The sequence below is a fragment of the Tiliqua scincoides genome, chromosome 1 (genome assembly GCF_035046505.1).
Source record: "Tiliqua scincoides isolate rTilSci1 chromosome 1, rTilSci1.hap2, whole genome shotgun sequence".
NCBI classification, from domain to species: domain Eukaryota; kingdom Metazoa; phylum Chordata; class Lepidosauria; order Squamata; family Scincidae; genus Tiliqua; species Tiliqua scincoides.
Window position 1 is genome coordinate 177784876 of NC_089821.1, and position 27426 is coordinate 177812301.

Below are 27426 nucleotides of genomic sequence, written 5' to 3' on the forward strand. Positions count from 1 at the left end.
TAATAGCCCAATCCTGAGCTGCCCAATCCTGTGTGTGGGCTGCAGAGGCTCTGAAAATGGCTTCCACTGCATCCAACATGCTATCTGGGCAACACTGGCAACTCCTCAGGAGAAGGTGACTTTCTCCTGGTGCACACTGTATAGAATTGGAACCTAAGGGCACAATCCTATCTTGCACTGGAACAGGCAAGTCAGGAGGCTTGCGCTGTATCCAGTGTGAGATAGGGCTCCATAGTAGCTCAGCTGAAGGTAAGGGGAAACTCTTCCATTTACACCCAGGTAAGCCACTGCAGTCCGTATGGGTCTTCATGGACTTGCATCACCTCAAGAGATGGTGCAAGTTTGAGGAGAGCGGAGCAGCTTGAAGCCGCTCTGCACTGCTCAGGAATAGGGGTTGGGATCCGACATAGCAGCTGGATCCCAGCCCTGCCTCCTGCTCCCCACCTGCCCATCCCCAGGACCGCCCTCCACACGCCCTCCTGGAACACCTCCTCCCCACCCACCCCAGAGCCTTGCGAGGTAGGCCGACATGAGGCTTGCCCCACAAGCTGCCACAGAGATTGGATGCAGCCTTTGTGTGCCAGCACATCTCCATGCACTGGAGAGACTGGCAGAAGACACAGTGCATCTAGAGTTACAAGGGAATGGGAGGATGAGCCTGCCAGGGAGGAAGGGGTGGAGCAGGGTGAGGCAGTCAGGCTTCCTCAAAAGGGAGAGGTCCTGTGATGACAAGGGGGAAGAGGTGTTCTAGCAAAAGGGAGACATCACCTGAGAGCTGGAAGTGCTGCCCCAACACTGAGGAAGAGGGTAATGTGAACCCCCTCCCCCGGTGGCAGTCTGAGGCCCTACTCTGCTTGACTAGTCCCAGGAGGGGAACCACAAGGGTGACCCTACCCTGTACCCACCAAGTCCTCCAGGGTTTTGAGTACCCTGCCAGCTGGGGTGCTAACCTCCAGGAGACTGGGGCATGACATTTGACAATGGCCATAAAGAGTGTATATGGTATACGTTTCATCACTGATCAGAAAAGCAGATTTGCATAGGTTGAATGTGCTTCTCGGCTCCAAAGCCTCATAATCCAGATCAGTAAAATACTTGTACCTGCAATACCACACAGCTGACAATAATCAGTGTGGCCTCAAGTTTAGGGGTAACCCAGGGAAAAAGATATCAAAGTTGTTTCCCACATGTGCACAATCCTGTTAGCTTGTAAAGAACCTTTACGTCAAATTACATGATACTTTAAAAAAAATTATATAAATACAGAGGACAATAATGAATAGACTCTCAGATTTAGTTTAGCTCAGAATGTGCTAAATTACATGTTTACGGTAAAGATACATGCAAACAGTCTGGAAAGCAATCCCACTAAGATTGCAAAGACAAAGAATTTCAAAGCTTTCCCTATGACTGGAGAACAAGTAAAGAAAATATAATTCTTTAAATTGCTGTGTTGCAAATAAGCATTATGACTTGGAAGTATTTACTGGAAAATGGTATGTAACAGAAAATGCGGGAGAATCATAGGACATTCTTGTTGATGAGCCTGGGAAAGTAAGAACTTTAGAATGAGTGTGGCTGTCTTTTAAAACTGAAGAATTCTTAAGGGGTGGCAGGTACCTACCTCTGTCTCAGCTGTGCCTCCTCTTCTGCTCCTGGATTCAAAAAGAAAGAGGGGAACAGAGTAGGAGAGGGGAGTGGTGAGCTAGAATGTCTCTGTCATTACCTGACACACCACTGGACTGGATAAGGTGAGGTGGTATTTGGTGCACTGCCTCAAATGTCAGGAGATCATGGATGGGCTTTGGCCACAGTCTGATAACACCTTTATTAGGACTAACCAAAATGACACAAACTTTTGATTTGAAGTTTTTATAATGGACTGACAGCCCAATCCTATCCACACTTTCCTGGGAGTAAGCCCCATTGACTCTAATAGGACTTACTTCTGAGTAGACATGCATAGGATTGGGCTGTAACATGGCTAGCAGCAATTTATCATTAACAGGTTAATGAAAAAGGAAATTATACTCTTGGTCTGATTTTTGGAGAATGTTTTCACTTCATCAAATTGTACTTTACATATGAGAATAGACAAAATAGAATGTGTTTAAACTTGAGGACTTTTCTTCACATTGGTGAAAGCTCTTAAAGGGTATTTTGTAATATTCTTTTGTTACCAGAAAATCCCAAGTTGGTTTTGCTCCAGAAAGGATCTACAGCAAGGGACTTCTTGTGTGAAGTATGGAATGGAGAGCAGGAAATTTTTTTTGCCAAATTGCAAGAGGAAATCTCCTTGCTACAGAACCTAGGAAAAATATGACTGCCTTAAACTTAGGAGCTGTGAATCTGTAGTGACCCAAATAATGAGGGATGCAAGGTATCAATGGAACACCCACTACCCACTCTTCCCAATCCTACCTCTGAAAATGGGACCGCACAGAGTTTCTGTGCCTCCCCGCAGTTAGCTGTTGTGACGCAAGTTTCTGCTTAAACTGCAAATGTTGCGGATCCATGGTAAGATAGGATTGTGCAGCACATTCTTAAGCTTATTCCTTGTGGAATATTTGGGAAAAAAAGGTGTACAATCAAACATGTTGAGTGAAATCTCCTCTGGGTCTTCTGTTCTCACCTTCTGTATGTTGGTTAGGTCTTGTGAGCAGAGCCTGCATGCATGTAAGCTGTATGTGCATGCAGGCTCTGCCCACATCATCTATACACATTATCTGGTGTGCTCCCTGGGGCATTTGGTGGGCCGCTGTGAGATACAGGAAGCTGGACTAGATGGGCCTATGGCCTGATCCAGTGGGGCTGTTCTTATGTTCTTATGTTCTTATACCCTGTCATTGAAATAGCTTTTGTACTTCCAATTTCTTGCAGCTCTCCTTCTCAGTCTGTTCTTTGTTTTCCCTGTTCTGTGAAGCAATTGTGTCTTCATAACACAATAGACTGCATGGCAGATTTTGAATACTGTACTGAAATAACCCACAACATTGACACATGTATGTATTATCTCTGCATCTGATCAATCATCGTCCCTAAAATGAATGGATTACTTTAAACTTTGCATAGCTATTTCAGGCTCTCTGCAAGCTCAACCATATGTTTCTCTAGTGACTGCAGATGCTTCATATTGAGGAGGTTTTATTTTCTGGCATCTATATGATATTTATTTTTAGCAGAGGATCTATGAATCTTTATTAAGTGTACCCACAGGTTTGTAATTTGCTCTCTGAAGAGCATCCCATGGTTCAAGAAATGGTGTTATTTAAAGCATCCCTGTTCTGTACAAAAGTGTATAAAGGGCAAAAAGATTGATCTAATGAATCATTACTTCCACACATAAACAAAATAAATATTGTTATGACAGGTAGCTTTCCTGAGGAGACACTGAATGAGAACACCTGGGGGATCAGGTAGGTTGCCTTAGCAACCAGCAGCCGGACTGACTGCTGGATTAAGCTAGAGAAGCCAAGTGAGGCCTATCGTTGGCAAAAGCAGATGCCCAAACCACAAGGAGTGTTTAAAACTTTTCTGTCAGAGCTTGAAACCCCGAAGAGTCACTGCCTTATATGGAGTCAAACCTTTGTTCCATCTTGGTCAGTACTGCCTACTCTGATAATACTATCCTAACTGGACCAGTGGTCTGACTCCATATAAAACAGTGTGTGTGTGTGTGTGTGTGTGTATACATGTGTATGTATATGTATGTATGTGTATACATACATGTGTTCATATATATCATACTTTTGTTTGTGTTTGAAGGCAATTTATGGGTCACAAGATGTAATACTTGAAATATGGATTTTCCGACTCACTCTGAGTCAAACTGCATGTGATGATTAATGTGTTTGTTGTTTCATTACAAACCATTAAAATGGCATGTGTGGGGGCAATCAAGATCAGAACTGCAAAGGCATTCCTGGAGGGGGGCAAAACAGCAAGTGTCTTCAAGTTCCTGAACACCCCTGTAAAGCCACTCCTCGCCCTCCCCCTCTGAGCCATTTGGGAAGGCAAGAGCACAGCAGAGGAGATGCCTGCCTCCACTTTGCTTTTGTAGGTGTAACTGGCTCAGAAGTGGAGGGGGAGGAGCTGCTTTACACGGGTGTTCAGGAGCCTGAAGACACTTGCTGTTTTGCCCCCCTCCAGGAACACCTCTGCAGGACTGTAGTGTATGGGGAGAGGGTATTTAACTCTTTCTCGTCCTGCCATGGTCTTGACAAAATGTCCATCCATCCAGAAAACTGCCTGAGGTGGTCACCTCAGGCAGAACACTGGCAAGGGATACAAACATTCACCCACCTGCTTGCTTTCACTGTTGCTGCTCTTCTCACTCCCTGAATTGGAAAAGGATAAGGGGGATGGAGCAGAAGAGGAGGTCTATAGGGGTACAGGAGAGTGATGGGCTACAGCAAGGGTGCCCAAACCCTGGCCGAGGTGTTACCAAAAAGGCTGTTTTGTTTAGGGGAATTATTTATATTAGCCTTCTGGAAACTTTTGGGACCATAGGCTGGATACAAGACAGCGTAGAGCAAAGAAATCCCTTGTTTAGCTTAGTGAGGAGACTGGGAGGAAGGTAACTTTCAATCAAAGGATTATATTTTTATTGCAAAAATATACAAAGGTAAAACATAATACACATGGAGAATCGATAAGTATAGATTTCTAGTACTGGTCTGGTGTACCTAACTAGTGGTGGATGCATGTGCTGTGTATTTTGGGTGCATCCGAAAAAGAATCAAAAATGGACAGAAAGTAGGGAGGTATTATAGGGGTTCCTTAATCTGCTAAACCCAGTTGCTGACTAAAGATGGGGGAGCAGGGAGGAATAGGTAGGGAAGAAGGGGGGGAAGTTTAGATGCAACGTTATATTTACCTGTCCGGGGGGGGGAGAGTTGGAGGAAGAGTCTGGCCACTCCGGCCGGTGGGCAGTCAGAGAGAGACCGCATGTGCTCTGAGTTCTCTCTTATAAGATTTGTCTTGGACCTGGAAGTTGATCTAAACTGACCGGAAGTATCCCAGAGCTGTGGGCATGCTCAGTAACACACAATGGTACACGTGGAGTATGTAAAGAAAAGGTGGAAGAGTCCAGAACTCAGTTATCAGCAAAGCTTGGCTCTGGGGGAGGGGGAGTAGCTTACTTCCTGTTGCTACAGGATTTGAGGCTGGAGGTGGCTTAATGGCTGTAATTTAGTTAACAATAGGTGGTAGACTTTGCTGCCAAAGTCCTCCTCCTTTAAGGTGTTTGCATATTCAGTGATTGACTTAAACAATAAAGACATTTCCAGTGTCTCTGGAGAAAATGAGTCTTCCCAGACTGACAATCAACATGAGAGATGAGTGAGCTTAAGATTTGACTCCTTTTGTGGCCTGAAAGAGAAGTTTTAGGCCTGCATTTTAGTCCAAAATACATAACTAGATATAAAAACACAACTTGGAAGGGAAAAAGGGGATTTTCACGTAACAGAGGGACCATTTGTGGCCCTTCGGGACCCCCAATCTGGCCCACAGGAATCCCCCAGTTTCCAATGAGCTTCTGGCCCTCTGAAGACTTGCTGGAGCCCATGCGGGTCTGTTCTCAGCATGAGGGCCAACTGTCTGACCTCTTGCGTGAGGTGTGGGCCAAGGGCTCCCTCCATTGCTTGCTGTTTCACATCTGTGAAGCAGCAGCAGCAGCAACAAAGGAAAGGCTGGCCTTGCTTTGTGAAAGGCCTTTTATAGGGCCTTGAACTATCACGAGATAGTTCATTCGTATGAGTTCCATCTCTAACATATTTATGTAAATTTATATAAATTTATTCAAATTTTAAATGTAAATTCTTTTTCTTCTCGGCCCCCATCAGTGTCTGATTGATTATGTGGCCCTCCTGCCAAAAAATTTGGACACCCCTGGGCAAGAGTCCATTCTGTCCCCCTCTTCCTTTTCCAATCCAGAGAGGAGAAAGGAGAAGGTAAGGGGGCAGTATCTGGCACATCACATCAGGCACTGGCACATCAAACCCTCATCTCCACCAACACTATTTAGCCTTGGGAAGGAAGTTCCTGTTGGCACCAATGTCAGCATCCCTACTGAGGCTATAGCAGCTTCCTGAGGACTTTTTCATGAATAAGATTATTGATGCAAGGTGAAAGAGTTAAATTCTCCCTCCCTGAGCCTCCCAAGGCTATTTTAATTTTTAAAAATGGGAACATAAATGATGTATTTAGCATCATATGTATTTTGACTTTTAGCTACTATACTATGTCAGCTCCCTATACAATAAGGTATACTGGAAGATATACCAAGTAAACTTGTACAGCAATGCCTCTCCTGATGCTGCTTTCTTTAGTGCTTTTTTTGATATAGCACTCTTCATTGTGGGTAGGCTTGGCTGCTATTGTAGGAAAAAGAAAGAGAAGGAAAACAAAGTCCATATCAGAATGTGCATTGGAAAGCAAATGTTAGCATTGATGAATGTGTCTTCATGCACATTAGAATGTTCACTCCCATCCATAACTACCTCAGAGCCCAATCCTGAGCTGTCAACACCAGTGATACAAGTGTACCCAAGTGATACAAGGTTGAGATATGTTGGCTCCCACACTGGTAGCTTCCCAGAATATTTCATTTCCCTGCAGTGTTGAAACCAGTTTCTGTCATATATTTATTTCCTGAAGGTACTTTATTTCACTTTTTTAGCTGAAGACTTGTCAGCAGTTTTATTTTAAAAGACCTATTTTGGGGAATTTATCCCTTGGCAGTGACATTTTAACACAGACTTGAATCATGTCATAAGAGTTTTGAGTAAAATTTAGTTTTGTTTCAAATGTGTCTTTTAAAATTTTTTAGTCCTGTTTAACCATTTGGTTACAATGCACTTGAACATTTACTTTTTCCCCCAAAACTTATGTTGTATAATAAGTCTTTATTTCAGAGATCCTGCAGGCACAGGATTATTCACAAGTGAGTCCCCTCCCAATGATCGTTCTTGTGAATTTAGGTAGCTTCTAATATCTGCTTGGGGGACTGGGAATATCTAGATTGTGTTTTTCTTCTTCTCCTACAAAAAGGTGACCTTTAGTACCATTGGTTTGGCAAGTGCATACATGTAGAAGAACCTTTAATGTTTCATACAGAGAACATTGCCCCAGAAAGCACTATTTTGTGTGCTTTGCTGTGCCTTGTTCTGTGCTGTATGTTCAAAGAGCATTTGAGAAAGAAAAGTTTTTGTGAATCACCCAGATTGTGGCAGAGATACCTAGAAGTTGGATATCTACCAATCTGACATGTTTTCATTTGTTGGCACTTAAACCTACATATTGTACAATTCTACAGGAATTACTTGCATTTTGTTAAATCCATATTACAGTGCATGGAGAGTTTGTGGTGTTAATGACTAACTGAGATGCCCAAATGTCATGGACCAGCAGGGCAGGCAACAGAGTCTGTGGTTGTCATGGGCTGAATTGTTGAGATCCTGGAGAGAAAACATAGCCAAAGGAGTTTAGGGAAGGAGGAGGATAAATAGGAGCCTAGTAAAGGCCTGTCTTAAGAAGAGCCTGCATGCCAAGAGAAGCAGGATGGTTGAAAGTTATCCAGAGGAATGAATGGAAGAAGAGAAGGCCAAAGACTAGAAGGGGAAGGAAAATTCAGAGAGAAAATGGAAAGGTGAACATAGCCAGGAGCTGTAGAACTGAGGGAAGGTTAATTCATCTGAAATAAATATATTTTACTATATATTTTGAATACTAAACATGAATTTCCTTGTCTTTGTAATTTCAAAATATCTTCAGCAATATTCTAAAAGGGTGAATGTTATTTTTAGTCCCTCTGTCTCAATGATCATTTAGTGACATCTTTGTGCATCTCCTCCCAACCTCGATATTCTTGCTCATTATGTAAGTACACAAAGCATGTTTGGACAAATGCATTTTAAAATAGACTTCATAAGCACAGAGAGAGAAAAAGAGAGAGACCAGGCCCTCTTAATGCCTACTAAGTTGCCAACTGAAGCTTTCAAACAATTGGTATAGCTGAACAGTGTGGTAGTGTACCATCAACATATTAAACTGCTTAATAGTATTTTATAGAAACAAACTTTTTTATTTACAGATTCACAGTTTTTCTTTCAAGGTTAAATACTTTATTTCACTTACAATATATCTGGAAATCCCATTACACTTTTAGAAAGTTTTGAACATCTATAAGCTTGCACAGTTTATTCATATAAATATAGCTGAAATGTAATAATTACTAGTTCCAGTAAATGGCCCAGTCCTATTTGGATACCATGCCGATGTGGACACCAGTGCAATGTCAGGATATCCTGTGTCTATACAGGCAAAGACAAGAAGAGGGCAGACGTATGAAACAAATACAGGCAAACGTTGGGTTTCATCCTTTTGACTTTGCTCTTTCAACTGCTCTCAATTATAACTACATTTCAAATTTAATCCACATGCTTTCTTTCCTCTTTCATTCAGTTTCATCCAACCTTCTAAACATTGATGTTCTTATATGTTCTTATATCTGTTTTCATTTTATTTGTTTTTTTAGTTTCACATGCATTTGCATGTGTTACATAGTTATTTACATTTTTTCACTGACCAAAATAAATTTGCAAGCAAAATAATGCTATGCTTTGATATTCACCTTTTTTTGACTTTCATCCCTGCTCTGTTCCCTAACCAGTTGGACTGGGCTGCCTCCCTTATGAGAAAAGTCTACATCATTTAAGTCTCTTCAGTCTAGAAAAGAGGCACCTGAGGGGGGACATGATTGAGACATACAGGTCTCATTATTCCCTTGGGTTCAGTTCCCACTATAGCAAAATTTAAAAAACAAAGTGCCTTCACTCAGATGATTTAAAAACAGCCTTGCTGTCCTTTGTGATGTTAAGATAGAGTCATTAAGATGACAATCCAACAGTCAGTCTCTCTCCAGGTGCTTAGGAAGGATTTTTTTTCACATGTGTAGGGGAAAGGGAGGGGTTGCTTGGACAGAGAATGATTGATGGATTGTCAGCTGGCTGCCCTTTCTCTGACTATTGTAAAGGACTGTTTCCTTTAATTTAAAGGGCCTTTCTCATCATGTTGAGATATAAATCTCTACAACAGTAAGAAAAGCATTTTAAAGGGGTGCATTTTTCCCCCTTCCAGGGATCAGCACCTTCCTGATCCCCCTTCCTTCCCATTTGCAGTGGCCATTCCTGTTGAGTCAAATCCATGTATAAAGGTTGGAGCTGTGCAAACTTATAGGGGGGGGGGGATGGATTGAGTGAATAGAGAGATGCTCTTTTCCCTCTCACACAACACCAGAACTAGGGGACATCCACTAAAATTGAGTGTCAGGAGAGTTAGAACAGACAAAAGAAAATATTTTTTTACCCCGCATGTAATTAGTCTGTGGAACTCCTTGCCGCAGAATGTAGTGATGGCAATACCTTTAAAAGGTGATTGGACAGATTTTTGGAGGAAAACTCAATCACAGGTTAAAAGCTATCTTGGATATGTAAAGTCTAAGATTAGCTGGTTGCTCATTATGAGGGCTGGGTAGGAATTTTTTTCTGTCATTCAAATTGGCTGTGGATGGCAGTTTTTTTGCCTACCCCAGACTGGTGAGGGAGGATGGTTTCATAAGTTTCAGTAGGTTTCATATTTTAAAAATTGGTCATTTGTGTTTAATAAAATGACTCAAAATGACCAAGTGCAGTCTGGTGTCTTCATTGTGGGGTGTTTCAGGATTGAGTCTTTCTCCAGGGGAAGCACTCCTTCCTTCAGAACATGAAAACCTTAGGATTCAACCTGTTTTTAAAAAAAACTACTATAAAGATTTCTATGTTTTCAATGGAAACCAAGTGTTATCGGAAATCCTGCACACAATTAGGTCTACATTGATCCCAATGGGATTCCAGAATCTAGGTACACTCTCTATGTCCAGTTGCCTTCATAGTCAATATATGCTTTCAGTACAATCCCTGAGCTGAGACACTTAACACTTATTTTTCTCTCATTGGCTAATTAGTTAAAAACAAGGAAGTGTCCTGACATTTCTCTTCACAGCAATGGTACAAAACCTTAAAAAAAGGGGTTTAAAAATAAAACTGCTGATGCTTTTAATTATAGTGACAAACAGATAACAAATAAGTGGCTCTGGTTTGTAGGAATAAAAATGTATCCAATTCTTGCATATTTGGAAAGTTGATTATTTTGACTTGGGTTTTTTGGTTTTCTCAAAACCTCATTTCATCAAGGACCCTAGGTTTCCATTTTTTGTTTAGGATAATTTCCATTTTTCTTGTTGCTGATAGAATGGACCAGCTGAGAAGAAGATTGTAATAGACTCATATAGGTTCAAATAAACGTGAATCTGGTGCAGGCAACCTGTTCGGCACAACCTACATTATATAAGCAAGTGCTGACTGCATGCACCTGATTTACATATTATAGAGCTGATATGAATATGGTAGCCTAATTGGACATACTGCATTTTTGTTGTTGTTGTTGTTCTGAAGTCATTAAAGGTAAATCTGAAAAATCTTGAATCACTACTAAATAAAACATCAAAAAGAGTTTAGATATCATGAGATAACAAATTATTTTTTTATTTATTTGACTCTTTGCAAATAAGGCCACAATCTTATTCACGCACTGGCACAATAACCACTATGTTCTAAGCAAGTGTGATCCAGTCAAAGTTTTTACTGAACTATATCAGTGATAGAGCAGCATCTGAAAGAGAATCACACATGGGATTGCCACACATGGGATTCTTTCTTTCTTTCTTTCTTGAATTTAAAGGGCTCTCAAGGCGACTTACAAAAGAAATAATATAAAAACATAAAATATATAAATATGTATAAAAAGAAAATATTTAAAAACAATAAGACACAATAAAACTTGAACCCAAAATGAAAATAAATTTTAAAAAAATGTTATCCAACAGACAGCCATGTAACAGGCGCTATTAAGGTCTGGCTGCAGCAGTTGGTTCACTGTCTGTCATGGGATTTGCAGAGCTACAGAGCCTGACTGGGGGCCAAATCATATCCAATTTTTCAGTGCTGGTGCAGCCATGCCAATGGGGTATGTGCTGTATCCTTTGGTGGGGAGCCAGTCACAGAGGCCTCCTCAAGGTAAGGTAGCACTTGTTCCCTTACCTCAGGACTGCACTTCGGCTACACCAGTGCTGGAAAGTGGGATAGGATTGGGTCCTCAGTCAGCTGCCAAAGCAAGCAGCAGCTCACACTGGTAACTGTAGGGTATAGGCTTCCTTTGGAGTCTGCCCAGTGTCTTTGTGGAGCAGCTGTCTGTGTGAAGTAAAGGGGAACACAGAGGGAGCTACAAGGACTTGACTTCAGCATTAGTTGCACCTGTTCTCTGGATTGAGATGCATACTTGGCATTTGTGAAAGTGATGTCACCAGAGTGTACATGCTGTGGTGCCCCAGTGGGAACCAGGGCATGGTGGCTTGGTCTTTCTTGTGGGGGGGGGGGGAGCTGCAGTGGAACTCTGCAGAGGACCAGCCCCATGTGGCAGTGGTATTCAGATAAGTGTTTGGACAGCAGTAGCCATGGTTGTAGTCCCTGGCATTCACCATAAGGGAGCAGACATTCCTTGTTCTTAGCTGTTTCAAACAAAAAGATGGTTAGGAAACAGTGGATAGCAAAGGCACATGAGATAATCCTCAAGAGTCAAAAGGGGGAGATAGAGATGTGAGACAGAGATACAACAGCAATATATGACAGCATGTGATTTCTCCCCCCCCCCCCCAATCTGTGGGAAATGCACTGTGCTTTCTTTCCCTGCTGGGGTGGTGACATGGAGATTCCAGGTGTTTGTGTGCAGAGTCCTCCTGGGGCTGCAATACCTGCAATGAGAAGACAAGTGCTAACAAAATATTTTGCCATACATGTTGTGAGGGATAAGAGGTTGCTTGTACAAAGTGCTCCTTCTGTGTGCCACATGCCCTTGCACCAAGGTTCCCATCAGCAAAGTTCCTCTTTCAGGGACTGGAGAGGTATAATCTAACCCTACCCCCTGCTGCACTTCTTATCAACTGTACTGTAGTACAAGGGCTTATATACTGGGGTTAGTGTGCTGTGATTGGCTATATGTATTCTATGCTCCCCTGAAGAAAAGTGGGCAGGGCAGGGGTGGCAGAAGGTGGTGTTTTTAGTGTTTTCCCCCTTTCTTTTGTTCGCTATGGGTTATGCCTACTTATACCAGCTCTGTCATTGGCATAGCATTTTTCTGATGTTGTGATGTGCCCATCATCTGAAGAGGGGGTTAGGATATGGTGTACACTGATTCCTCCTTAGCCCTTCCACATACTTTGCAGGTCCTATTATGTTATGTTCCAGTGAATGTCTGAGCTATGTCAGTATGGCATTTTTCTGGAATTGCACCACTGTCCATTAGCAGAGCTCCCATTACATTAGTGTATATGGAGATACACTGGCTTACCTAGGATTGGGCTATTAGAATGCTTATTTAGAATGTTTTCCCAGATGAGGAGCCAATACCCATACTTCTCTTTTAAAAGATGGTTTAACAATCATCCTACAGTGAGGGTCAAGCTACACAGGAAGTTGGAGTTCCATGACTAAAACTCCTGACGTGTTTGTCATTTCAGAAGTGAACTGCAGAGGGATGATGCCTGATTTGGACTGGCGTCACAGCAGAGGAAGAGTGGTTTTTAAGCCTTTGTCCCCACACTGTTCCTATTAGCTGCAGATAATTTACGGGTCAGCAGAGTTTCCTTTTCCAATTCAAAGCTAGTACCAGCTTCTGCAGCACAGAGCATGTTGGTTACCCCTTTCACTATAATCACCCCCCTGAAGGTCCTTTTTAAAAAAATTTTTGTGCCTGATACTTCTGTGTCTGTAGTTTTTCCTTCTGTGGCTTATAGCAGCTGGTGGTGGTGGTGGTGGAGGAGGGGGAGATTTGAATCAGAGCTGCAACGTGAAAAAGGGGTTTAACCCTTTCCCCCATAGCAGCTACACAACTAACATTCCCTAATTTTTTTTTTAACTGTACATTTTGTATAAATGCATCCGGGGTGTGTGTGATTTAGATCAGAACAGTGTCATGGGGAGGAAGAAAGGTCAATTTTCGAAAAGTAAAGTTTCCTGGGGCTCTAGTATGAAACTCCTATGCCACATCTAGTTTGGGCATAATACCATGTTTAACCATATTGGAACAGTCTGACATAATAAACCCCTCAGTGCTAGCTGGCATATTGTCAAAAACCATGCTCTTTGGTTTTTTTAAAAAAAAGAAGTCACAAAAATTAGTCCTTGACTGTGATGTGAACCTTTTCCATTATTATCACTTTTAATAGACAACTAATAGCCCAAGCCTGTGCAGGATTGGGTTGCTGGCTGGAGCGCACTGCAACAGTGGAACAGAGTTTTCTAGTAGTGCTCCCCAGGTGTTGCCAGTTGTTGCTGGAGCAAGTAAGCCAGCGGTGGGAGCAAGGGCTGAGCAGGGAGGGGGCAAAACCAGGCAGGGAGGCTGCCAGAGGGAGTGGATCCAACAGTGATCGTGCATGCTGGATTCTATCCCTTCTTTTGCAAGCTCACCCACTGCATTTCTCTGCAGTAGCATAGGTGCCTTGTCTGTTACCCAGGGCTGTGACTCCTAGCATCACCCCACAGTGCAGTTATGGAAGTAATTGGTGGTGATGTGGTGCCATCACCACCACTTACTTCCAAGTAAGCAGCTGCTGACTTGGCTGCTTTTTCGCTGCTCTCAACTCTTGAAAATATTATTCCTTACCACTCCCAAGCCCTATGCAGGATGCACAAGCCTTTTTGGTGTGACTTCATCAGTGGAGGAGAAGCAGACGACTGGGCTCTAATTTGATTTACTATCTATAAAGCTCTGTACATATAATGATGTTTATATACAATACAAAAGCAGGGGTCAGGAATTTATGTTTTCTGATAATTCCTTCTAATTGTTTATCAAAGTCTATGGTAAATTCATTATTATATTCATTCCACCGCTCAATGCTGTTGAAAAAAAAAATGAATATAAATGGTACTATTTTCTCCTGACCCTTTCCCCCACTTCAAATCTTGGCCAATTTTAAATTGTTATCCTATGCAGACTTATGTGAAACAAATTCTATCGAACTCGGTGCGATTTGCTTCTGTGAATATGTCCTTAGGATAGCACTGGAAATCGTACTCCTTCAATAACCGCCTTATACATATTGGCCAGGGTCCACTTCCAGACTAGCACAACCAGTTATATGTATTAGCCACAAATAGGGATGACCAATCCCACCTATATAAAACATATGTCCAGCTAGTTTAGTAAGACCCAGCAATGCAGAAGGGAATGTACATCCAGATGAAAATCTGTATCTTCATATGATGTACATGTGTGAATCTTCTTTTGCATATGGACCTCCCTGCCTGGGGTATAGTTACAGAAACATGGTTGTGTCCTGATAACATTAATTGCACTACTTTTCTTGCATATCTAAGGTATACTTATGTCTTTGGTACATTATATTTTTTGAAAGGTTTCTGCTCAAATTCAAATACTTAAAAAAAAAATGTAGTACCTATATGAACCTAATAGATTGGTGAAATTTCTGCTACTAAAGGAGTTGCTTAAAGTTTCCCCCCTCCCGGCCTTGTGACCCAGACTTGCTATCTTGTCAGCTGAGAAATATAAAGCATCTCTATATCATATTCTCCAGTTTCAAGATCCGTATTTCATGTCTATATTGTCACAAATTTGTTTGATGTATATGCTTTCAAATTAGGTTTGTGATGCTCCGGGAAGAATGGTCCTGCCACGGTTTTCTCCATCTCGCATTTCATGCCTGTTTTCCCTCTCTCTATCCACTCCTGAACTTTCAATACTACTGCAACAATTTCGTATTTGTAAGTAAAATGTGTATAGCTTATGCATTGTATAGGGTTTCTAGGAAACACAGTGCCTTCCCACATGGTTTGCAATCTACCTGAGGAGATATTAGAAGGGAGTGGCTGGAAGCTATTAAAAGAGTAGTAGTCAGGTCATGGAATATTTTTAATTTAATTTAATTTTTAAAGCATTTATACAGCTTTTCTCCTTCAGAACAGAAAATGGCTTGCAGAAACAAAGGCAGTGCATTTCCAGCTAGATACAAAATTGACAAATCCAATCTAATCAGCAATACTCCAGCAACAAGCCAAAATGTAACATCCCTACATAGATGAATGAATATGTTCGACTTTCCATGCAGTTTCTTGCCTGTTTTCCCTGGATTCTCAGTTCTGGTCACGACAGCAAGGTGACCATCCTCCTCCTTTTGCAGCTAGGCTTGGGACCATCCTTGCGGAATTGGTAGCTGGCTGCCACATAAGCTCCTCTGGCAAGAGTGACCTACCTGTTGGAGAGTTCAACAGGCAGCAGCGAAGAAACTGTGGCTCAAACATGTTGAGATAGATCTAAGGAACCAGCAATCGACCATCAATGAGGCTAGAAGTATCTCCACTAATCACCAAGAGTGGAAGCATAACATGAATGACGCACTAATTCCAGTGGCATCTACAGCAGCATATTGGCTGAGAGGACAACCAGCAGCTAAGGACTAAAGAAGAAGAAGAAGCAATCCTACATAAATCTTCAGAGGGTCACCCAGATTTTTAAAATCCAAGTTTCTTAGGGCAAAATCCTAACCAGGTCTACTCAGAAGTAAGTCTTATTTTATTCAGTGGGGCTTACTCTCAGGAAAGTGTGGTTAGGATTGCAGCCTTATTCATTTTCCAAAAGAGTTTAAATAAAATGTCACAGACACCTCATCCTAATAGGCACTTATGGTAGCAGATCTCCCCATCTGCCACTTTTCTGATGCAGCAAAAGATGCACCACTGTCACGTGAAGCAGGACCACTAGTGCAAATGGCTGAAAGTGATATGTGCTTGCCAATAGCCCACCCACTCTGTGCCAGAGCAGGTTAGATGTCAGCCGGAGTGGTTCACGGGCAGATTGGGACAGGATCAGGGCAGGGAACAGACCAGGCAAAGGGCAGTTTGGGGGCTCCAAGTGGTTCTGAAGGTGAGGGGGGGAGTCGCTTATACGACACGTTGAGGCGCCTGCAAAACTTAGCATTGTGCCCCCCTCCCCCGAAATGCTACTGGACATAGAAGGCACAAAACTGGCTTTTGAGAAAGATGCTGACAGTACACAATCTTGTGTTGAGTGGATGGAATGAACAAGGAGACAAGAGACAACGTTAGTGGCAAGTAGGCGGCGAATGAAATGTGGGATAGAAAAGCATAAAAAACAAAATTCATTAAAAAGATTTCATTTTTTAAACTCATGTGGGCTGTAAAAGGACCATTAAGCGATTTGTCCAATTGATTCATAATGTTCTGCTACACAGTTCCCATGTGCTTGGGTTCATACATATCTATTTTGCATTTTGGATGTTTACAGTAATTGCAGTCATTCTTTTCAGGGACATACTGATAAAGAATAATATGCCTTCCATCAAGTGACTAATATATCAATTGTTTCTGGTTTTGCTTATGTTTTGCACAAATGTGATTTGATCTTACTGTTGGCAACCTTCAGTCTCAAAAGACTATGGTCTTGCGCTCTGAATGGTGGTTCTGGAACAGCGTCTAGTGTGGCTGAAAAGGCCAATTTGGGAGTGACAATCCCTTCCACACTGGGAGCAAGTGCAGTCTGTCCCTGGTGTGTCTCCCTGGCTATGGGCCTTCCTTCTTTGCCTCTTAGCCTCAGACTGTTGGCCAAGTGTCTCTTCAAACTGGGAAAGGCCATGCTGCACAGCCTGCCTCCAAGCGGGCTGCTCAGAGGCCAGGGTTTCCCACTTGTTGAGGTCCACTCCTAAGGCCTTCAGATCCCTCTTGCAGATGTCCTTGTATCACAGCTGTGGTCTACCTGTAGGGCGCTTTCCTTGCATGAGTTCTCCATAGAGGAGATCCTTTGGGATCCATCATCCATTCTCACGACATGACCAAGCCAACACAGGCGTCTCTGTTTCAGCAGTGCATACATGCTAGGGATTCCAGCACATTCCAGGACTGTGTTGTTTGGAACTTTGTCCTGCCAGGTGATGCCGAGAATGTGTCGGAGGCAGCCCATGTGGAAAGCGTTCAGTTTCCTCTCCTGTTGTGAGTGAAGAGTCCATGACTCGCAAAGAGATTGAATTGCTTATTGCAAACTGTAATTTAGATCTTAGAAAAATATAGACAGAATGAGGGCTTCAGTGGTGCGAAAAAGACAGCATATGTGAAATCTCATAATATTTGTTTCTTGATTACAAATTACTTTGGTAGCAGGACAGCAGAGAAATATTACCAATAGTGTCTAATCACATACAGAAGAACAACCAAGTAAACAGAGTGGTTCAAAATCTATTTTGAGCAAAGCTATAACTTAGTGTAATCATACAAAAAAAAATCAGATGTAGCGGACTTCAAAAATAGTAAAGCTAGGAATTTAGAGACAGTTACAAAGAGCGCACAGAGTCAGGACTTGAAGTTAATGCAATGCAAATTTGATACCAACATCATATTCTTGTCATCATGGGCCTTGTCACCTTGGAATTGTTTGGGTTTATCATGGCTATAAGCCTGTAAGTAGAAATGTTTTTTGTAACCATTTGTTGTTTAATTCTCTGAAAAACCTGTTTTGGTCCAGTAAAAGTTTACTTTTCAGACAAAGTTGGGAGCTACTGAAAAAGAAATGGGTGCTGGTTGGTGCACATGCACTGTAATTCCTTGAGATTCCCTTTAAACCAGTGGTTCTCAAACTTTAAGCACCAGGACCCACTTTTTAGAATGAGAATCTACCAGGTCCACTGGAAGTGATGTCATGACTGGAAGTGACATCATCAAGAAGGAAAATTTTTAGCAATCTTAGGCTGCAATACTATCCACACTTACCTAGGAGTAAGTTCCATTTATCATTGGTAAAAGCATACGTTGGTAAAAGCATATAATAGCCTGTAAAAGTACAATGCTGTAACATTTCCCCAGATGCAGACACATACTATTAAGTCAAATATATTTAAAAAATGAATGGGAACCCGCCTGAAACTGGCTTGAGACCCACCTAGTGGGTCCCGACCCACAGTTTGAGAAACACTGCTTTAAACAACTCTTGTACCCAACCTGAAAATTTGCTTTTGTCAAGCTAAGCAAATTTTAAAAAACCGTTGAGGTTGCATGCAGAAAAGTGTGTGTTGAGACTGAAATGAAGTAAAATTCAAGTAGGGATCATCTGTGGCCAGTACATGCAAACCTAGCTGCAACACAGCTTAGTGAACTGAAGATGGTATACATTTGGAGCTGGAATTAAGCAATTAAACAATGCAAAGGCTATAATGCTAATTCCACTTCCTTACACATTCTGTTGAAATCAGTGGCATTTACTCCCAAGTAACAGTGGTCAGTATCAAGTTGTGACTGTATAAATGAATTACCTTAATTGGATGAACAGCACAATTCTCTTTTCTCAAATACCTCAAACAATAGGTTTTATAAAGTTAAGTGTAAGCTATTGACACTTTCATCTATTTCCTTCCTAGCTTTATATACTGTGGGCCCTTGATATCAGCAAGGGGATCCATTCCAGGACCCCCACCAGTGGCATCACTAGGGTTCATGTCACCCAGTGCAGGATGCCAGCGCATCACCCCTCATGCAGTAGGCGGGGCAACACCCCAGGTGGTGGGCGTGGTGATGTACCATCACTCCGTCCCCACTGGTTTTTTGGCTATACCTTTTTTATAGAACAAAGATAGAACACATTCTGCATGAAACTATGCATTGATTGATATATAATATGATGGTTTTATTCCTCCAAACTGTGATTTTGGTCACCAGTGGTGTCACACATCTTCCCCCCCCCGGGTGTCAACTTACTAACAACTTATTGCAGCAGTTCTCAAACTTTTAGCACTGGGACCCACTCTGTAGAATGACAATCTGTCCAAGACCCACCAGAAGTGATGTCATGGTGGAAGTGACATCATCAAGCAAATTAAATAAGTACAAATAATTAAAACAAATAATTAAATAAGCTGAAGCCAGCCCTGGTCCACCAAGTGAATTTCCTCTGTAGCCTGCCTGCAATAACACCCCCCGTCCAAAAACAGTAAGGTTTTCAGCCCTACCCAGTGCCCAGTTCAGTTTAAGAACTTCTGTTTCAACCAGATTACTGTCAGGATCCACCTGGCTTTGCAAGTCTCAAAAAAGTTCACCTTATCAGATGAAGCCACTGTTTTGATCCTTTTTAGTGCAGGGGGGGCTCCTTCTGGAGCACTTGTTTAGCTCCAGGTGCACAGGATCAGGACCATTCTGGTAGTCTTGCACTCTCTTTCACCTGATCTTCCACACCAGCGAAGGCACGTTTGCTTACTTGTGGATAAACGAGACGGTTTATAAAATTACGGTATTACTCCTAACCACCACGATTTTAGCGTGTCATCCCCCAGTGCGTGTCACTTCACGTGCGTGTCACCCCCCGTGCGTGTCACCCAGTGTGGCCTGCATCCCCACAGCGACACCACTGACCCCCACAGATATCTGCAGAAGGACCTCATAGAACCAGTGGCGTAGGTAGCAGGGGCGGGGGGGCGGTCCGCCCTGAGTACCAACATGGTGGGGGTATAACACCACAAATGCCCCAACATCGCTAATATTGCGAAGGTTAGGAGTAACCCCATCATGCTATATACCGTCGGATGCGGAAGTTCCAGTGGAGTGCAATGCAAAAAACCGAATTGAAATATCTCCTTTCCTTCAAAAGTTATGGCTAAAAAACCAGAAACAAAAAAATGCATTGAACCCTATGGAAAATGAAACAGCCATATTGTGCGTTTACTCGTGAGTAGGTGAACGTGCCATAGTTCGTCGGAAAGGGCAGGCTGAGAGGAATTCAATGACACCAGAATGGTTCATATCCAATGAAAGCAGCCCCCCCAAACACCCAAGAATGAAATCCCTCCCTCCAAGCAGTTGAATGTATTGAGCCCTATGGAAGCAAAAGTAAGCCTCATGATTGCGTTTACTTGCGAATAAGCAAATGTGCCTTGGCTTCTTATCAAGTCAGGCAAAGAGGAATGCATGGTCCCCATCTAATGAAAGTGGAGCTCAACAAATGCTCCAGAAGGCAGCCCCCCCTCCAAAGAATAAACCAGAGGCTTCATCTGGAAAGGTGGGCACTGGGGAGGGCTGAAAATCTCACTGATTTATTTGTGGGGGGGTGTTGTTGAAGGCAGCAACCCGCCAAGTTATAAACCAGAGGCTTGAGTTGGGGAGATGGGCACTGGGGGGGAAGCGCGCTGATAATCTCACTGATTTATCTGTGTGTGTGTGTGGGGGGGGGTGTTATTGCAGGCAGGCTACAGAGAAAATTCACTTTAATTTAATTATCTATAATTATTTTATTTTGCTTGATGATGTCACTTTCAGCCATGACTTCACTTCTGGTGGGTCTTGGACAGATTGTCATTCTAAAAAGTGGGAACCACTTTTGAGAAACACTGCCTTAACTCAAAACAGGTCAATGAGACATCCGGGGTGGGGTGACACCCTAGTGACCAAAATTCTGGAAATCGTGGATTCTAGGAATAATACCATCATGCTCTGTACCATTTGATGCAGAATTTCATCCATTGCTTGTGGGGAAATAGTCACTGCATTTATTTTTCTGGCCATTATTATTATTCATTCCATGTCATCAGTGGCATCGCTAGGGGGGTGCGGGCCGCACCGGGTGACGTGCACAGGGGGGTGATGCACACTGGGGGGTGACATGTGAAAATTGTGGTGGTTAGGAGTAACCCCATCATACTATATACCGTTGGATGCAGAATTTCGAGCGGAATGCAATGCAAAACACCCGATTGAAATATCTCCTTTATATCAAAAGTTATGGCCAAAAAATCAGAGAACAAAAAATGCATGGAGCCCTATGGAAAGTGAACGTGAGCAGTATCGTGTGTTTACTTGTGAGTAGGTGAACCTGCCTTAGTCCATCAGAAAGGGCAGACCAAGAGGAATCCATTGGCACCAGAATGATCCTGATCCAATGAATGCAGCCCCAAAAAACACCTGAGAAGGAAGTCGCTCCCTCCAAGCAGACGAATGGATTGAGCCCTATGGAAAGAGAAATTAAGCCTCACAGTCACGTTTACTAGTGAGTAAGCAAACGTGCCTTGGCTGGTGGTCAGGCCAGGCAAAGGGGAATGTGAAGCCACCAGAATGGTTCTGATCTGATGGAAATGGAGCTCAACAAATGCTCCAGAAGGCAGGCTCCCCCCCCCCACTAAAAAGGATCAAAACAGAGGCTTCAGCTGATAAGGTGAACTTTTTTGAGACTTGCAAAGCCAGGTGGATCCTGACAGTGTTCTGGTTGAAACAGAAGTTCTTAAATTGAACTGGGCACTGGATAGGGCTGAAAACCTTACTGATTTTGGAGGGTGGTGTTATTGTAGGCAGGCTACAGAGGAAATTCACTTGGTGGACCAGGGCTGGTTTCTGCTTATTTAATTATTTGTTTTACTTTAATTATTTATACTTATTTATTTTAATTTGTCTGATGATGTCACTTCCACCATGACATCACTTCTGGTGGATCTTGGACAGATTGTCATTCTAAAAAGTGGGTCCCAGTGCTAAAAGTTTGAGAACTGCTGCAATAAGGTATTAATAAGTTGACACCCTGCGGGGGGTGGGGTGTGTGTGTGACACCACTAGTGACCAAAATCACAGTTTGGAGGAATAATACCATCATGTTATATATCAATCAATGCATAGTTTCATGCAGAATGTGTTCTATCAAAAGGTATAGCCAAAAAACCAGTGGGGGTGGAGTTGTGGTACATCACCACACCCACCATCTGGGGCCTTGCCCACTGCATGGGGGGGTGATGTGCTGGCAACCCACACCGAGTGACGCGAGCCCTAGTGACGCCACTGCATGTCATATTACTATCTCTATCTCACCTACCTCACAGGGTTGTTGTGAGGACAAAATAAGGGGAGAAACTATGTACACCACCCTGAACTGCTTAGAGAAAGGGTGGCATAAAAAGTTAATTAATTAAACAATATATTTAATAATTAATAATTATTAATAATTAATTCATTAAACAATATAATAATTGATTGACTGATTGGTTAAGTCATATATGGGGTGACAGAAATTTATGGGTCCCGGGTGTCAAATGACCTCGCTATGCCTCTGCATAGGACCTCCCAGACACAACCGAAAGTGCCTTCTGGATGCATCTGGGAGGCTTTCTGAGGCCCAGGAAGCTTGTGTAAAACCCTCCCATGCCTCAGAAGGCCTTCTCGATGCATCTTGAAGGCACTTCCAGTCACACCCAGGGGCTCCTTGAGGATTTCCAGACACGGTCTCAGCACCCGTGTGTTGAGTCAAATCTGTGGGTGCCGAACCCGCAGATCAGGAAAGGCCAACTGTACAATCAATTTGCCTTCAGCTCCTTTAATGTAAAAGCCACATATTAAATCCCTAGGTTTTTTTTAAAGTGGGTGTTCAGCAAATAGCAACAGTTGAAGAATAGTCTTAGATCACAATTACTAATTGCAAATCACAAGTTGCTAGAAATGCAGCGTACTAATTGGCTTTTCAAAGAAATTAAGGAGAAAAAGAACTGAAAATAAAGCTTCATGTGTCCTTAGTATATGTTGGTACAAATGACAGCTATTGAATGATTATTTTCTTAATTTTAACTAAAGAAAATATCTGTTAATATTAACAGGAAGAGACTGAGGCTAAAATCCTATCCACACTTACCTAGGAGTAAGCCCCTTTGACTATAATGGGACTTACTTCTGAGGAAACATGCATAGAATTGGGCTCTGAATCCCTCAGTAGAGATGTAAAAGCCAGGTTATTTCAGGGGTTAGACTTTTGAACCTGAAAATGCTGGGAAAGGCTGCTAAAACTTCCTGTGAAATATTTCTCATTCAGAATGGGTGGTATATATTTTTAAAGCAGCATTTCAAAATATTACTATTAGAGTTAATTCATATAGATTTGATTTTTTTTAAGATGTAAGATTCAACCGCAGTAATGTTAACAATAACATTGCTACTGTGTTTGATTGGCTTACTAAATTCTCTTAGGTCTTGATGCTGGCAAAGTACTTTCAGTGGTTGCCAGAATATACTGATTTAAACCAATGCAATTAAAATAATTGATTTAGATAGTCAAGGGGAAAAACCAATTTAATTCATTGATTTAGATTGTGTCTAACTTTCTGATTCATAAATTTTCTGAATACTAATACGAATTGGTTGCTATAACAATTAAAAAATATCTTTTTGTGAATAAATGGGGCCTTTATGTTAATAGGGAACATAATCCAGAACTTCCAGCCATGCAGCTCACATGCTTTTTGCACTATAGAATTTATATCTACTTAGATGAGTAATTATGAAGCTGTGGGTACTGTTCAACTCTATGTCTGTGTAAGCAAGGCAAGCTGAGCAAAATTATGTAATTGAGGACTAACCCTTCTCCAATGTTCAAAGTCGATACAATTAAAATATGTGGACCAGTGTGAGCCCCAGTGATACAAGCTGCAGTGAGTGGCAGAATGGGGCTGTGGCCTGTGGTCTTGAGGCCCTGCAATCAGTAGCAGACCTGTCCTCATTCTGATCCAGGGCAGATCTGCGACATGCCACCCCCCCTCCAGAATACTCACCACAGAGCCTTGCATGACATTCCCCAGTGGTTGAGAAGCCTTCTGACGCTTCCCCACTGTTTTGAACAATAACCTGGTTTCCCGACAAAACTGGAGGTATTGTTTAAAACAGTGGGGGAAGCCTCAGAAGGCTTCTCAACCACTGCCGAGTGGGGCCTTGCCTGCCCGCGGAGTAGCTGGGGCAGGTGGGGCAGCACAGCAGGTGGAGGTAGCAGCAGCGGGGGCGCAGCAAGCTCTAGGCAAGTGCAGCACCTGGGGCATTTGCCCCCCTGCCCTGCCTCAGGTCTGGCACTGTCAACAACATCATCACTAGAGACTGAAGCCTCACAAGATGCCAGATGCCACATGGCTGTTAGCAGTTTGGGGCCGGGGCAGAGTCAAGGGTGGCAGGAGGATTCAAAAGGAGACAAGGATGGGGGGCAGACAGAGATCAGAAGCTGAGAGGCGAAAGGACAGGGAGATGAGCAATGAGAATTGGACTTACAGAGAGGAGAAACACTGAGGGAAAGAGGGAGATGTGAAACCCAGGTTACTAGATTACGGTGCCTTCTTTCGAACATTAGCCAGGAGAGAAGTTGTTCCCCAACTCTTATGATACATTTGTCCCATTGGGAGAAGTTAATGGGAGCAGGAATTCCACAGGCAGGGCAGCTTGATGGTATTGGAACTGATCCCTAATCTATGTATGTTGACTGTAGAGATACCCATGTGTATAGCTGTATGCACAGATGCTCACTATAGATATTCTAATTCATATGCATAGCTGAGGTGCAGCGCTTTCTATCTTCACACACTTCCATTGTAACTACTTGGAAAATCTGTAAATGAGTGAGTAAATAAAAACATCTAGAATTTTCCTGGACTGGTAATCACTAAACATGAAAAGTGAATGTATCTGCTATTTGGTTACTAGAATCTAGATCAGCTGTCTCCAAACCCCAGCCCGGGAGCCAGATGCGGCCCGCTGCAAGCCTCTCTCCGGCCCGCTGCCAACCTCTTGTCCCCTGAAAGCCTCTGGCCCACTCAACTGAACCTGACCAGAACTGTGCTCTGATTGTGTCTGGAGGCTGTTCTGAGGGCCAGAGAGGTTGAATGAATGAGCCCATTCATTTATTCACTCATCTAAGTTCCATCTTTAATTTATTTAAATTTTATATTTAAATTTTTTTGCGGCCCTCAGCACCATGCCAGATACTGATGCAGCCCTCGGGCCAAAAAGTTTGGAGACCCCTGATCTAGATAGTCATTATTCACACAATAATAAATTCATGAACAATTGTGTCACTCATAATGTCATCAAAAGTTTCATGTTTTTATCACTGAGTAATTTCATTTTTTTTTTTTTAACATTCTGTGACATCGTGGCTGATGTTCTCTAAGCCTTCGTTTGGTGTTGTATATGTGCTATGTTTACTGTTCCTTCAGGCCTACTATTGTGTGAACTCAGTGCTTCCCAGTGCTTTTTAGTGCCGTGACCTACTTTGTGGATTGCAGTGGTTGGGTAACGTCCTAGAATGCCTTGTGACTTCTAGTTAGTGCCCCAGAATGCCTTGCGGCACCATTGTCAGCACTAGCCGCAACCCACCGAAAACTGGCTTGCAACCCACAATTTTCTCTCATCCAGTGAAGCTGTTTGAGTGGTAAGGGGCCTTTTACAACTTGGCCCCCAGAGGAAGTAGACAGAGCCCTTAAAAGCCTACTGTTACCAATTTGCTAAGCACTTTGCTGATAAAATTTTTCACATATGTTCCAATTTAGACTCCAATGATACAGTGGTTACTCTGGGGGCTCTCAGAGCACCTATCTGTCAGGTTTTAATGGATTCATTTCAGTTTGTTCAGCCTAAAGACACAGACAGGATATCTGGATCTGTACAACCAACTACTTGCGTTCTTGACCTTGCCCATCCTGGATGGTTAGATCAGTGAGCTCAGGATTACAAACATGCTTCCTTGAGGGAGATGTGTTGCCACCTGAACTGAAGAAGGATGTGATGTGTCCATTGTTGAAAAAGCTGTCTGTGGTTCCTCTGATCTTAAGAACTATTACTCTGCATCAAACATCTCTTTCCTGGGCAAGGTGCTTGAACATGTGGTAGTAGCCCTTCTTCAGTTTTTTTGGATGAGATTGCTTATCTTGACACATTTCAGTCTGATTTCAGCCTGGGTTTTTGGACAGAAACTGCCTGGTGGATGATCTGTGCCAGGGAACAGACAGGAAAGTGTGAACCTGTTGATTCTCCTAGACCAGGGGGTGCCCAAACCACGGCCCTGGGGTTACTTGCAGCTCTCAAGGCCTCTCAATGTGGCCCTCAGGAAGCCCACAGTCTCCAATGAGCCTCTGGCCCTCTGAAGATTTATTGGAGCCCACACTGGCCTGATGCAACTGCTCTCAACGTGAGTGTGACTGTTTGACCTCTCACGTGAGCTGTGGGATGAGGGATCCTTCCATTGCTTCTTGTTTCATGTCTGTGATGCAGTAGCGGCAGCAAAGGAAAGGCCAGCCTTGCTTTGTACAAGGCCTTTTATAGGCCTTGAGATATTGCGAGACATATCATTCATTCATATAAGTTCATCTTTAATATATTCATTTATGTAAACTTATGTAAATTTATTCAAATTTTAAATGTAAATTAATTCTTTTTTCCCCCAGCCCCTGACACAGTGTCAGAGAGAGGATGTGGCCCTCCTGCCAAAAACTTTGGACACCCCTGTCCTAGACCTTCAGTATCTTCTAGTACCATCTATTGTGGTATCTTCTGCTGTCTGGAAGGGATGGGTATATATAGCACTTTATAGAAGCAGCTCTGCTCATTTCTCAAGGACAGGTATCAGGAAATGGTGTTGGGGGGCTTTTGCTCTACCCTAATCATCATCTTCCCAACAATTCTGTGAGCCAGTTTACAGCATTTTACATGCATGTCAATGCTAAACATTGTCTAAGATCATTCTTTGCATCAGTGACTGAGATGTGATTTGAACCACCTATTCAGTCTTGCAGCCCCTACTGGCTCACCCGTTATTAATACTGTAACGTCAATAGTGATGGCATTAATAAAAATGGTACTGAATATTAAATCACTACTTAATGTTACAAAGGACAAGTTTTGTATTTTAAGCATAGTACCAACAGGGTTCAACTGGCATTAAGAAATGTTTATGATGGAAGCATAAAGGATTTTCCTTCCCTCCTATGTCTGGTGTCCATGAAATTCACTTTTATGTTCCTCAGGCTGGGATATATGTAGTGCACTTGGGAAATGATCTATAACCTTTGGCCAGAAAGATCACGTGACATGGAAAGTATTTTTAAAACAAGGACCAATTTTGTACAGTTCAAATGAAAGCAGGACTTGTCCTAAAAATTTAAGACCCACCTCCTGCAACTGCCACAAAATTGACCCTTTGGACCTACTCAGAATTGCCAAATGAAAATAAGGTTTTCCTTCAAGCGTTGGTTGCTAAGGGCAACTGGAACCGACTCCAAAAGATGAATACTCTACCTACTTAGAGCATAATGCTTACTTTGTGAGCTAAATAAAGAGCTAAATTACAGAGAAGGAAGTTGCTTAAATGTGAAATATAAAGGGAGTAAAACCTAAAATTATTAAGGGCACAGAGCACAGAGCACAGAAATGGCTGTGCAATGATTGTAGCTGAGTGACAATTCTTTTGATCAAGGGCCATCACTCAACAGAACAGGTTGGGTTAGGTAACTTTCAGATCCTTTTTGGCACA

The 27426-nt window shown here is 42.5% G+C and overlaps 1 protein-coding gene across 5 annotated transcripts in view; it reads left to right on the top strand.

The window, feature by feature from the left end:
• Positions 1–27426, top strand: part of KCNQ5 (potassium voltage-gated channel subfamily Q member 5) — a 371159-nt gene that overhangs the window by 62804 nt on the left and 280929 nt on the right. The gene's annotated exons all lie outside the window — the stretch shown is intronic.